Source organism: Manacus vitellinus, unplaced genomic scaffold (genome assembly GCF_001715985.3).
Source record: "Manacus vitellinus isolate BGI_N305 unplaced genomic scaffold, ASM171598v3 scaffold_0_pilon, whole genome shotgun sequence".
In the NCBI taxonomy this organism is placed as follows: Eukaryota; Metazoa; Chordata; class Aves; order Passeriformes; family Pipridae; genus Manacus; species Manacus vitellinus.
This window is the reverse complement of record NW_021938789.1, coordinates 38696528-38706103: the sequence shown is the minus strand read 5'-3', so window position 1 is coordinate 38706103 and position 9576 is coordinate 38696528.

Sequence of the window (9576 nt, the reverse complement as noted above, 5' to 3'; positions counted from 1 at the left end):
AAAGCAACCCCAAGTGGAGTGTCTCTAGCAAATGAGATGAACTGCTAGCTCTCTTAGCAGCCTGTAACTGGTATTCTGGACTGGTTTGTACCAAGGAACAGGACAAAGCAGAAAACCATATTTTTTTGTTAGGAGCAGGTGGCTTGGCTGGAAAGTGCTTAGACACTGGTGTGACAATGGCTATAGATGACAGGAGAGACAGAAGGTCTCAGGCCCCAGAAGGGTGCACTGCCTGGCATGGGGGTCCACAGTCACAGTAGATGGAGTGGCGAGAGGCAGGTAATCCTGCCTCCCTTCCTTATTCATCTTGATTTTCACTCCCCCTGGCAGTCTCTGTCTGGGTGTGCAGACCATGGGGCACACCTGATGCCCCCCAACAATGCCCTGTCCTCTGTCCCCACAACCCCACCACTGTCCACACACTCAGAAACACATGAGGGCTGACCAGGGGCTTCCACATATTGCCTGTCACTAGGTAGGAGCAATGGACAAGCTCAACACTAAACCCAACATTTTCAACCTTCTTGCTATATGGGGTGGGCCTATCCAGGGCCAGGAACTGGACTCGGATCTAAACCATACTTGTCTTCAAGCAGGGAGGGTGGTTGGACCACAGGTTTGGTTTGCTCCACTGTACAAATAAGTTCTAGGTCTAAAACTCATCCTTCTGAGTCCAGTAGAGTCTGAGCTCCAGAGTTTACTGCATCACAGGTATGAGCCATTTTAAATACTTGCATAAAATTTCCCAGTAATAAACTAAGGAAGAAGGCATAAATGGTGCCTGTGCAGGAGCTTCATGGTACTTCCCCTAGACATCACTCTGTGTCTAAATCTGATTTCTGGTGAATTTGTTGAAGCTGGCATTGGTGAATCTTTCTGTTCAGATTGGTGGGAAGTGACCAATTGCTACTCTGTTTCTCCAGCTAATAATTTTTTTTAACACACTGATGCTTTCATAGGTCATCAGTTATAGTTTTCTTAGCTTGAGTAGCTGAGAAATTGGTCAGTGATTCATTTAATGACCTGTTTGTTGACAGATTTAAAACACTTGAATGAGTTTGTTAACTAACTAGTTGCTTAATATTGGCAATGTACGTTTATGCACTTCATAAAACAGTGTGGGAAAACAGCAAAGTTACAATACTGCAACTACAAGAAGATAAAGAGGAGCTCTGAGTTTTGAAGACACTGACTGACCAATTAAATTTTTCTAGGAGATATTATGTAATATGATGTCAGTCATACCTAATAACACTTACCAGACAGAAGTGTCAGAGGTGAGACTTGCCAACGCTTTTAAGATTTTTCTGTTAAAAAGGGACAGAAACTCCAAGGATTAATAATAATGACTAATTGAGATAGTTTGAATTATGAAAGTCAAGAAATTGAGGCTACCAAGCATCTCCTATGCGCTCATAGGATTTGTCCAGGTGCAATGGATTTGTCTAGCCTGCGATAGGAAAACTGGTAATGGGCCAGTGGCCAGCATGGGCAAAGCCTGTCTGTGTTTTCATGCGCCTAGACTCAGGTTCTAAAGCTGTTACTATTGGTCATCCTCAGCTTTTCTTGAACTTCAGACAATAGGAGACAAAATAATACTTTTTCACAGTATTTTTGCTGCTTTAATGTATAAAGGATGTGCTATACTCCTTTCCATTTTTTCCCCATCTCCTTCCCAGATTTGCCACTTTTGGTCTTTCTAATACCACACGGATTGCAAACATGCTTCCCTGATTTATCCTGCCCTGCATATTTGGCATATTTGCCCCATTCTGTAGACTTAGCCCAGCTCACTCATCCCTTACTAAAACATAAAACCTAGACAGAGAAACTGGAAAAGAGAAAAGGACTTCTGTTTGCTGCATTTTATCTCATATTTCTAGTGCAAAAGACTATATCTTTTCCTCTTTTCCCTTCTAGTCTTTCTACATAGCTTGTAGCATTTTCCGCACAGATTCCCATCAACTATTTTTGACTCACGTTTGGCTAACAACTTCTTGTTGCCCCTTGAGAACAAGATAGACACCCAGTGGTATGTACACCATTATTATTTCTAAGGCAAATATAAGTATGGGAAAGTGACTCTTGGCCACATTACATTTTAATTAAGACTTCAGAGTGATACAGAGGCAGTTTGGCACACATTTGACTATTTTAATTTTAAAAAAATGTAGAGAAAGAGGAATGAGGTATTTTGGATGCTGACAAATCAGACTGTCAAGCAAGGGCAGTTACCATGGTCCATCCCCAGTAGCATCAGAATCATGCTCCCCTGAAGCACTCCCAGCAGGCTCCCTTTTGCCTGCCTGGGAAGTAAGGTTGGCAGCCTTTGCCTTGGTTGCATTCCTCAGCCTCATGCATCTCTCTTAATCACAGAAATGCAGAAACCAAAAACTGTAGTGACAGCCTTGCTGCAAAACTAACTATGTATTTGGAAACCTAGGTGGCTTCAGTCAGCTTATTTTGTAAGAGAGGTAGATTGTATCTGCTAATTTTATAGGCCTTAGTGCATTTACTAGGATTCAAAATGCACTTTAGCAAAAAGGAATGTCTTTTCACAGATCAAACAACTAAGTTTCCTGGGTGCTTTCAATGTGTATTACACAGCTGGAAACATTCTGTGCATGTTTGATGTTACTGTTTCATTGGTTTTTATATTATAAAGGGCATTTCTGAACACCTAGCTAGGCTCTTTGCTAATGTTCATCCCTAATCAGAGAAGGATTTGCATCACTGAGATTACAGGATGTCACTAGCTGGACATTTTCAGAAAAACAGAAATGTACTGTAATGCTGCAGCCACTTGACTCATGCTCTTCTCGTTCCTTTTTCCTATGAAAACAACAACAGCTAAACTTTTGCAACTCATGTGGCAAGTTTGGGGTTAGCTATAGGGCTTATATTACAAACCCCTGCTATTGCAGCTTGTCTGCTGTGGACGTTGGCAGCTAATCCACCTGCTCTGAAGTGCAGGCAAGGGCTAGAGCCAGCCAAGTTCTGCTAGTCCCTTAATGACTTATTTCTGCCTCTGACATACGTTGGGAAAGGACAGATAAATTTTTCCCACAAGTCACTGTGAAAGAATGGGAAATAGAACTGTATTGCAATTCACTGCAACATTAAAATAAATAAATAAACAAATAATCATCAAAGCAAAGGAGAATGTGCAAAGCCCACGGGGATCTGCTCAAGCCAGGCAGAGCCCTGGCTGCAGTGGTGCTTCTGTGGGATGCTGAGCTAAGTAAGATTTGCAGAATTGAGGCTAAAATCCACAACATTCTTGTGTAGAAACCTCATGTGGATTTGGAACCTCATCCATGGTTGTACTTGTTTCAGAGCAAGCATTGCCTGCATGAGTTGCAGAAGATAAAGCTCTCTTTCCAGCAAACTCTCTCAATTCTAGATTATTTGAAAAGACAAGTTACATTGTCTTTCAGCCACAGAGGTGCTTAAGAAAAAGGTTTATATCTCTCTGAAACCAATGCCACCAGTATAAATTAGAACAATGCTTAGAACAATAAGATATAGTCCCTAACTGGGTATCATAAAAATATCTAAAATGAGAGTGACAATAAAAGCATAAAAACAAGTACCTTCCAGCTTTAAGAACCTCTTTGCTTAACTGGACTTGTAATTATCTTCTTTTGCCTTTTTTTTTATTTTCCTCCTTCCACACAATACAGGCTGTTAAATCACGGCTGTAATATTTTGGATACTTCAGTAGGAACAGAAATAAAATACAAAACTATACTTGAAAATATCCAGATGTTTGTATCTAAGTTTCCTTTAACAAAATGAAAAATGGATTCCTAAGAGAGACTTCTAAAATCTCATCTGAAATTAAAAAGAATGCAGAGAGGGTGCTGGCAGACTTATATTGAAGTGCAGTTGGACACTTAATTTCTACTCATTTCTTGGAAAGTGGTATATGGATTATAAATTTTGCACATTGCAGAAGCTTCCTAAGTTATTTGTGACTTGCGTAAAATCCTAAAATAGGTGATGCCTTCATTCTACTGCAGTACTGGCAATGTTTTGAAATATGCCTCCTCCTTGGAGCTTAGCTTTCCTTCAGGCAAAATCCACAGCTGAAACGGCATTTCTGAAAGGATGATGTCTGGTCAGCAAAGTCATCATTTGACCACTGGAGAAACACAGCATTACTGGCTGATGTAGGTAGTCCCCTGCAGTGCCTCCCTCTAGCCTAGTGTGGGCTTTGCCCATAAAATCCTTCACCACAATCTTTCAAGACTCCTACCTTTGAAATTTAGGTGGGACTCCATGAGGTCTTTGTCTCAGTGCAGGCTTGCAATGTATCCCAAACTTGTATTAAGTGTACATTTGATAAAAACAGTCCGAGATAAACTAATTAAAGGAACAAGTGGGTCATCGGGGCACTTCAACGCTGTTGACAGGAGAGGGTCCCCTTCCACTCCCCGTTGGGGAAGACATCTGACCAGAACTGGGCTCCAAAAGCAGAGCTGTGTAATAATCTAGGAGGAATGAGATGCCTCCCAGTGGGACACGAGTGGGTTCAAATGCCTGTTCAGAACAGAAACAGACGGCAGTTTCCAGTATCAGGAATAAAGGTGTTTTGTACAGAAATGGCTGTGCAGGCACAGGAGGTAAGCAAATCTTACAATACAGTCAGATACGTGTCAGACAATACAATTGTAATGCTAAAAGGAGTATCTGTGCAATTTAGAAAAACACTTCAGAGAATGGAAATTCTCTGTGACTGCTCCTGGGAGTGAGAGAAGAAACATCACCTGGGCGTCTAGCACAAGGATCAGAGCCTTGATGGCCACAGGCTTTCATGTGCCAGCACACTTGAGAGACGCACAGTCAGCAACTGAAACAGGGAAAAAAGCTGTCAGCCAGTGAGTTATCTTTGCATGAAATGTCAGTGCTGTGTGTCTTATATGGAGGTGCCTCCTCATTAGTTGTCACTTTCAAGTCAATGTTAGTTTAAGATCTGGCTTGAAAAAATCCACGGTGCTCTATAGAAATTGAAACATTTCTCTTAAAGAGATAACAAAAGTGAGACTGATGAAGTAAAGGACTGAAAACCAAACATGAATCTGGCTCATTTAGTGAAATGAAGAGTAGAGAAACAAGGTACTTGAGAGAAAGTAAGCTAGATTTTTTTAAACCCTTCTTATTTTTATTTCTAGGGTGCTTCAGCTAACTGTCTGAAGATATTTTCTCAGCTGTGAACAATTCATAAGAAGAGAACAAAATCTGAAAAGCACATTCCTTCAGTAATACTAGACCATAAAAAAACCCAGCAGTACATCCAAACTGTAATGTGAGTACTAAGATTTTTCCAGCCACACCTAAAGTATCTAAGATAATATTTGATGTCCTAAAATAATTCTGCTTAAATGTTGCTCGATACTTTTTTAGGCTGTGGCAGCTCTCATTTGATCCTCCCATCTAGATTCCTTTCTCTGTTCTTGAATTAAAATGTTTTCTTCCTTTTCCTTTGCATATTTTCACTGTAATTAGTGAACTTCACAAATAGTTAATATAGAGTCCAGACTCTAAAGAAACATTAAAGATGAGCTTTTTTAAAGCTACTTAGATACCTAAAGATGCAAATGAGCACTAACTACTTTTAAAATTATGGATATCTGATCTGGGCCAAATTTTGTTCCTAGATACTTTGAAAAAGTGTATTCTCTTAGTTTGTTATTTAAATATCTTTAAAGGACCTAACCCAAGTGGCCAGTTCTAGTCTAGCCTTATGAACCGATGTTTAAAATCATGGAAGCAGCCTCCAGTCCTATCTTAGTCCAGCTCTCCAGAAGAACCTGAGCACATACTTAAGCATGTAAATAGTCCCAGTAGAATCAAAGAAACAGCATCCAACTGAAAACCAGACAGATATTAAAGGAAAAAAGTGTGATAGTCTGTAGAGAGTCTGCATGTATAATGTGTATGCAAGCAAGAGGCTAAATTAAGGCTGTTGAGAGGCTTTCAGTCTGCATTTCGAGCATATGCCCTTTTAACTTCAGGCCCCCATATAGAAATGTGTTGGTGCTCTAGAAGGCACTTTGCCTGCTCCTCTATGCCAGTGGAAACTAGGACTGGAGCAATGAATGAAGCAATGGTGATTATCTGAAAATGGAACTACATAAAATTTTGAAACACATCTGTTTTAAAGAAATATTCAATTAAAGCATTTTTTATATGGCACTACATTATTACTACTGGTTTGACCATCACAGATGCTAATATGTGTTACATCCCTTTGTCAGTGTGATTGTATTAAACCCACATACTGCTTACTCAAAAAGTTTTCAACAGTCTTTGCAATGCCAAGGATGCTATTTCAGGAATTCATACACTTTTGTCTAGGATCTGAAATCATTCAGACACCATGTTGAAACCTGGAAAATCACATACCTGCACCTTCATTTTCATATAGCAATGTGAGTATGTCTTACCTACAGTTCTTATTTTTCTGAAAACAGTACCCTGCCCCAACATGTGGTGTATTTAATCACTGACTAGATCTTCATGCAAGTGATAATATTTTTTATGATACTCATCCAAAATACCATTGGTCACAACCCAGAGAGGGATATGCTGAAAGAACTTGTGACAGAAAGCATGCCTTTTCAACACTCTGTGTTTAAATCTAACTTTCAGTTCGGTAAAGCTGACAGTAGTGCTCCAAGACTGCCTGAAAAAAAAAATCATAAATTTTGCCTTATGTCTTTTCTGCTACGTTGTTTTTGTTTCTCTTCCTCTGAGATATACTTTTCTCATTCCCTGTGAGAAACTATACCAGTTTATTATATGGCTAAAGTAAGTTTATGTGTTCATTCACCTCATCTTGTCTGAATATATAGAATGGCTTCCTAGTTAAGTTACAATATAGCTGTCACTCAGTGAAACCTTAAGAATTTGATTAAGTTGTGCAAGTTGTGCTGACCTTACCAAAAGGTCACTGAGTAAAACCTCATAAATTTGTGTAAATTGTAGAAACATTGAGTTTGACAAAATACAAGCAGCCGTGTATGTCCTCTTCCTCCTGCTTGAGCCTGGTATGGGGAGAAATCCTTTCCAAAGAGCTGGGTTAGATATGCTGTAGCTCATTTTCAGGTGGATCCATATTTTGACCAATCTCTGTGATGGCAGTGCAAGATGGCATACCTTCACTATTTTTTTGGTTGCTGTAGAGATCTGTGACACATATTTCAGTATGGGCTAGCAGCCCCATTACATAACCTAATAGCAGTACACAGACTGATACCCCTTAACTCTTATGGCTCCTTTTCTATATATCTATCCATGCCACAGTCACATCCCTGTGCCAAAGTGTGGGTGCACCATGTGGTCTGAAATGAGAAGATCATGGGCCTGACAGGCCGGTACATTGCCTATATCCTGCTATCTGAAACTTAATCTTCTGTCAGAAGGTAGTTTTTATACTTAGGTGTAGCCTAAGTACAGGGCAAGGAATACTAAAATTCTGTGAGAACTGGCATTTGTCCGGTTGCAGGCAGATGCATCAAGAGTAAAAGAGGTCAATGCTAACTAATGGTTAAAGAAACTCCTGATGGAAAGAATTGTAGATATGATCCTATAGGAAACAGAAGCCTCCTGGAAGTGAATGTATAATTCCACTTTTAATCCATTTTGATTTCGAGTACTTAATTGTGAAGTTTTATGTCTTCTACCATGTCTGCAAAGGTCAATTCACATAGCCTGAGTTTACAACCCCCTTGAATGTCAATAAGGGCAGATCTCCACATGCTTTAAATTCTTATCATTGTATCTCCACACAGAGATAAATGTGGTGTTCATTTGAGGTTCACAACTCATTCTTTTCCCAGTAGAAGTGGAAATGCTTTTAGAGAATGCAAGTATCTGATACTCAAAAAAAAAAAAAAAAAGCCTGCCAAATATAGGAGCTATATTTAAAGCCTGTAAGTCAGACGGGTGGATGGCACAGAGCTATCCCAGGTTTCTGAACTGGGGGACCAATCAGATCAGGCAGGAGGCTGACAAAGAATTTTTAATCTCTGAGGAGATGGAATGGCAGACAGGAAGAAGAGTGCAGGATGAATGATTAAAAGCAAACCAGTACCTGCATTACTGCTTTTGGAAGATGTAATCTCACAAATATGTGCCTTGCCTGAGGAGTCAGCATCCTAGTAAGACACTGGCTCAGCCCACTTGGGAGGCAGAGCAGCAGTTAAACCTCCTGCTGGCTGGAGAGTGAGGGCTGTTTTCCACACACTGCAAGATTTCTTCCTAATTGTTGCAGACCAATATGCTGGTGAACACTAGCGGAGCTCCCTGCAAAGAACTGTTCAAAATTATCACTTTTGTGAGGCTACACTAGTGCAAGCAACTGGGTTCTCCCCACTGTGAGATGAAGTGAGAGGATGAAGAAATCCAAAGGAAGTTTTAAGTTCATAAGGCTCCCTAATCCCGATTCTAAATAATCCCTTAGGAAGCTTACATTAATGTAAATTTCATATAATCTCATTGTCCAGGATGCTATCTGCCATCCCAGTATTAGTCCTCAACAGATCATCGCTGAGAATGCAGGCATTTCACAAGGAATTCATGTTGGAGTTGCACATGTGCATTATGGCTGGGTACAGATAATGGTGTGGATATCATTAGGGAATTATTGAGTTATTTTTAAAGGTATTTAACTATGAAATTGCAAAATGATTACTAACCATCCAAGCGTTAAGTTTGCCAAATGCTTTCTTGTTAGCTGTAGTGAGCAAGTTGCTGGCAACAAATTAGATTTTGACAAATCTTTTAAGATCTTGTATGATTTAGGGCACCTAACTCTACATGGGATGAGTGAAGACCAGGTGAGAATGGGACACAAAAAACTACTAGTTTTATTACATATTTACTTCAGCTTTGCCTTTTGTAGTTTGGGTTTCTGCTGCCAACGTGTACATGCTACAAGAGTATGAAGCACAATATTGCCAACTCAGCAGGAAATTATCAAATCTTAAGTCTCTTTCGGTTCATAAGAGAATTTCTGTTGCTTTTTGAAAAAATTATGTTAGTAATGGGACATATAGGGAAAGCCCTTCTGATGAGGCATTGGATGGTTCTTCGTAGTCATTCAACAAACAGAGCCAAGAGCCTGTAGCTCTGTCTGCCTGTACTTGCATTTCTATCTTGCTGTTGCATGTCTACGGTATATGCCACATCTGCTCCTACTTCTCTGCAAACGCTCAACATATAATGCACTGAAGTCTGGTCACCCTCAGCTCTCACAGGGAACTGTCTCTACTAGAATTTGAATTGTTATGTTTGTCTGTGCCATATGTTGAATGTATGTGTAATGCTGATAGTAATTTTTTTCTCAGAGCAGTAAAATTTATATCTGTCCAGCTGGCTTTTCAAAAATAGTTCAAAAGTTGTTGGGAACAGCACACAAAAAGTGTTTCTAATTCATATCCCAAATCTGTACTACAAAGTGTCTCTCAGTTAATTTCTGAAAAGCCATGCCAATTTTTAAGCTCATCTGACTCCTACCGCAACTTCTAGACTCAACATTTCTTACATAGAAATGCTGTTTCAGCCTTGCCT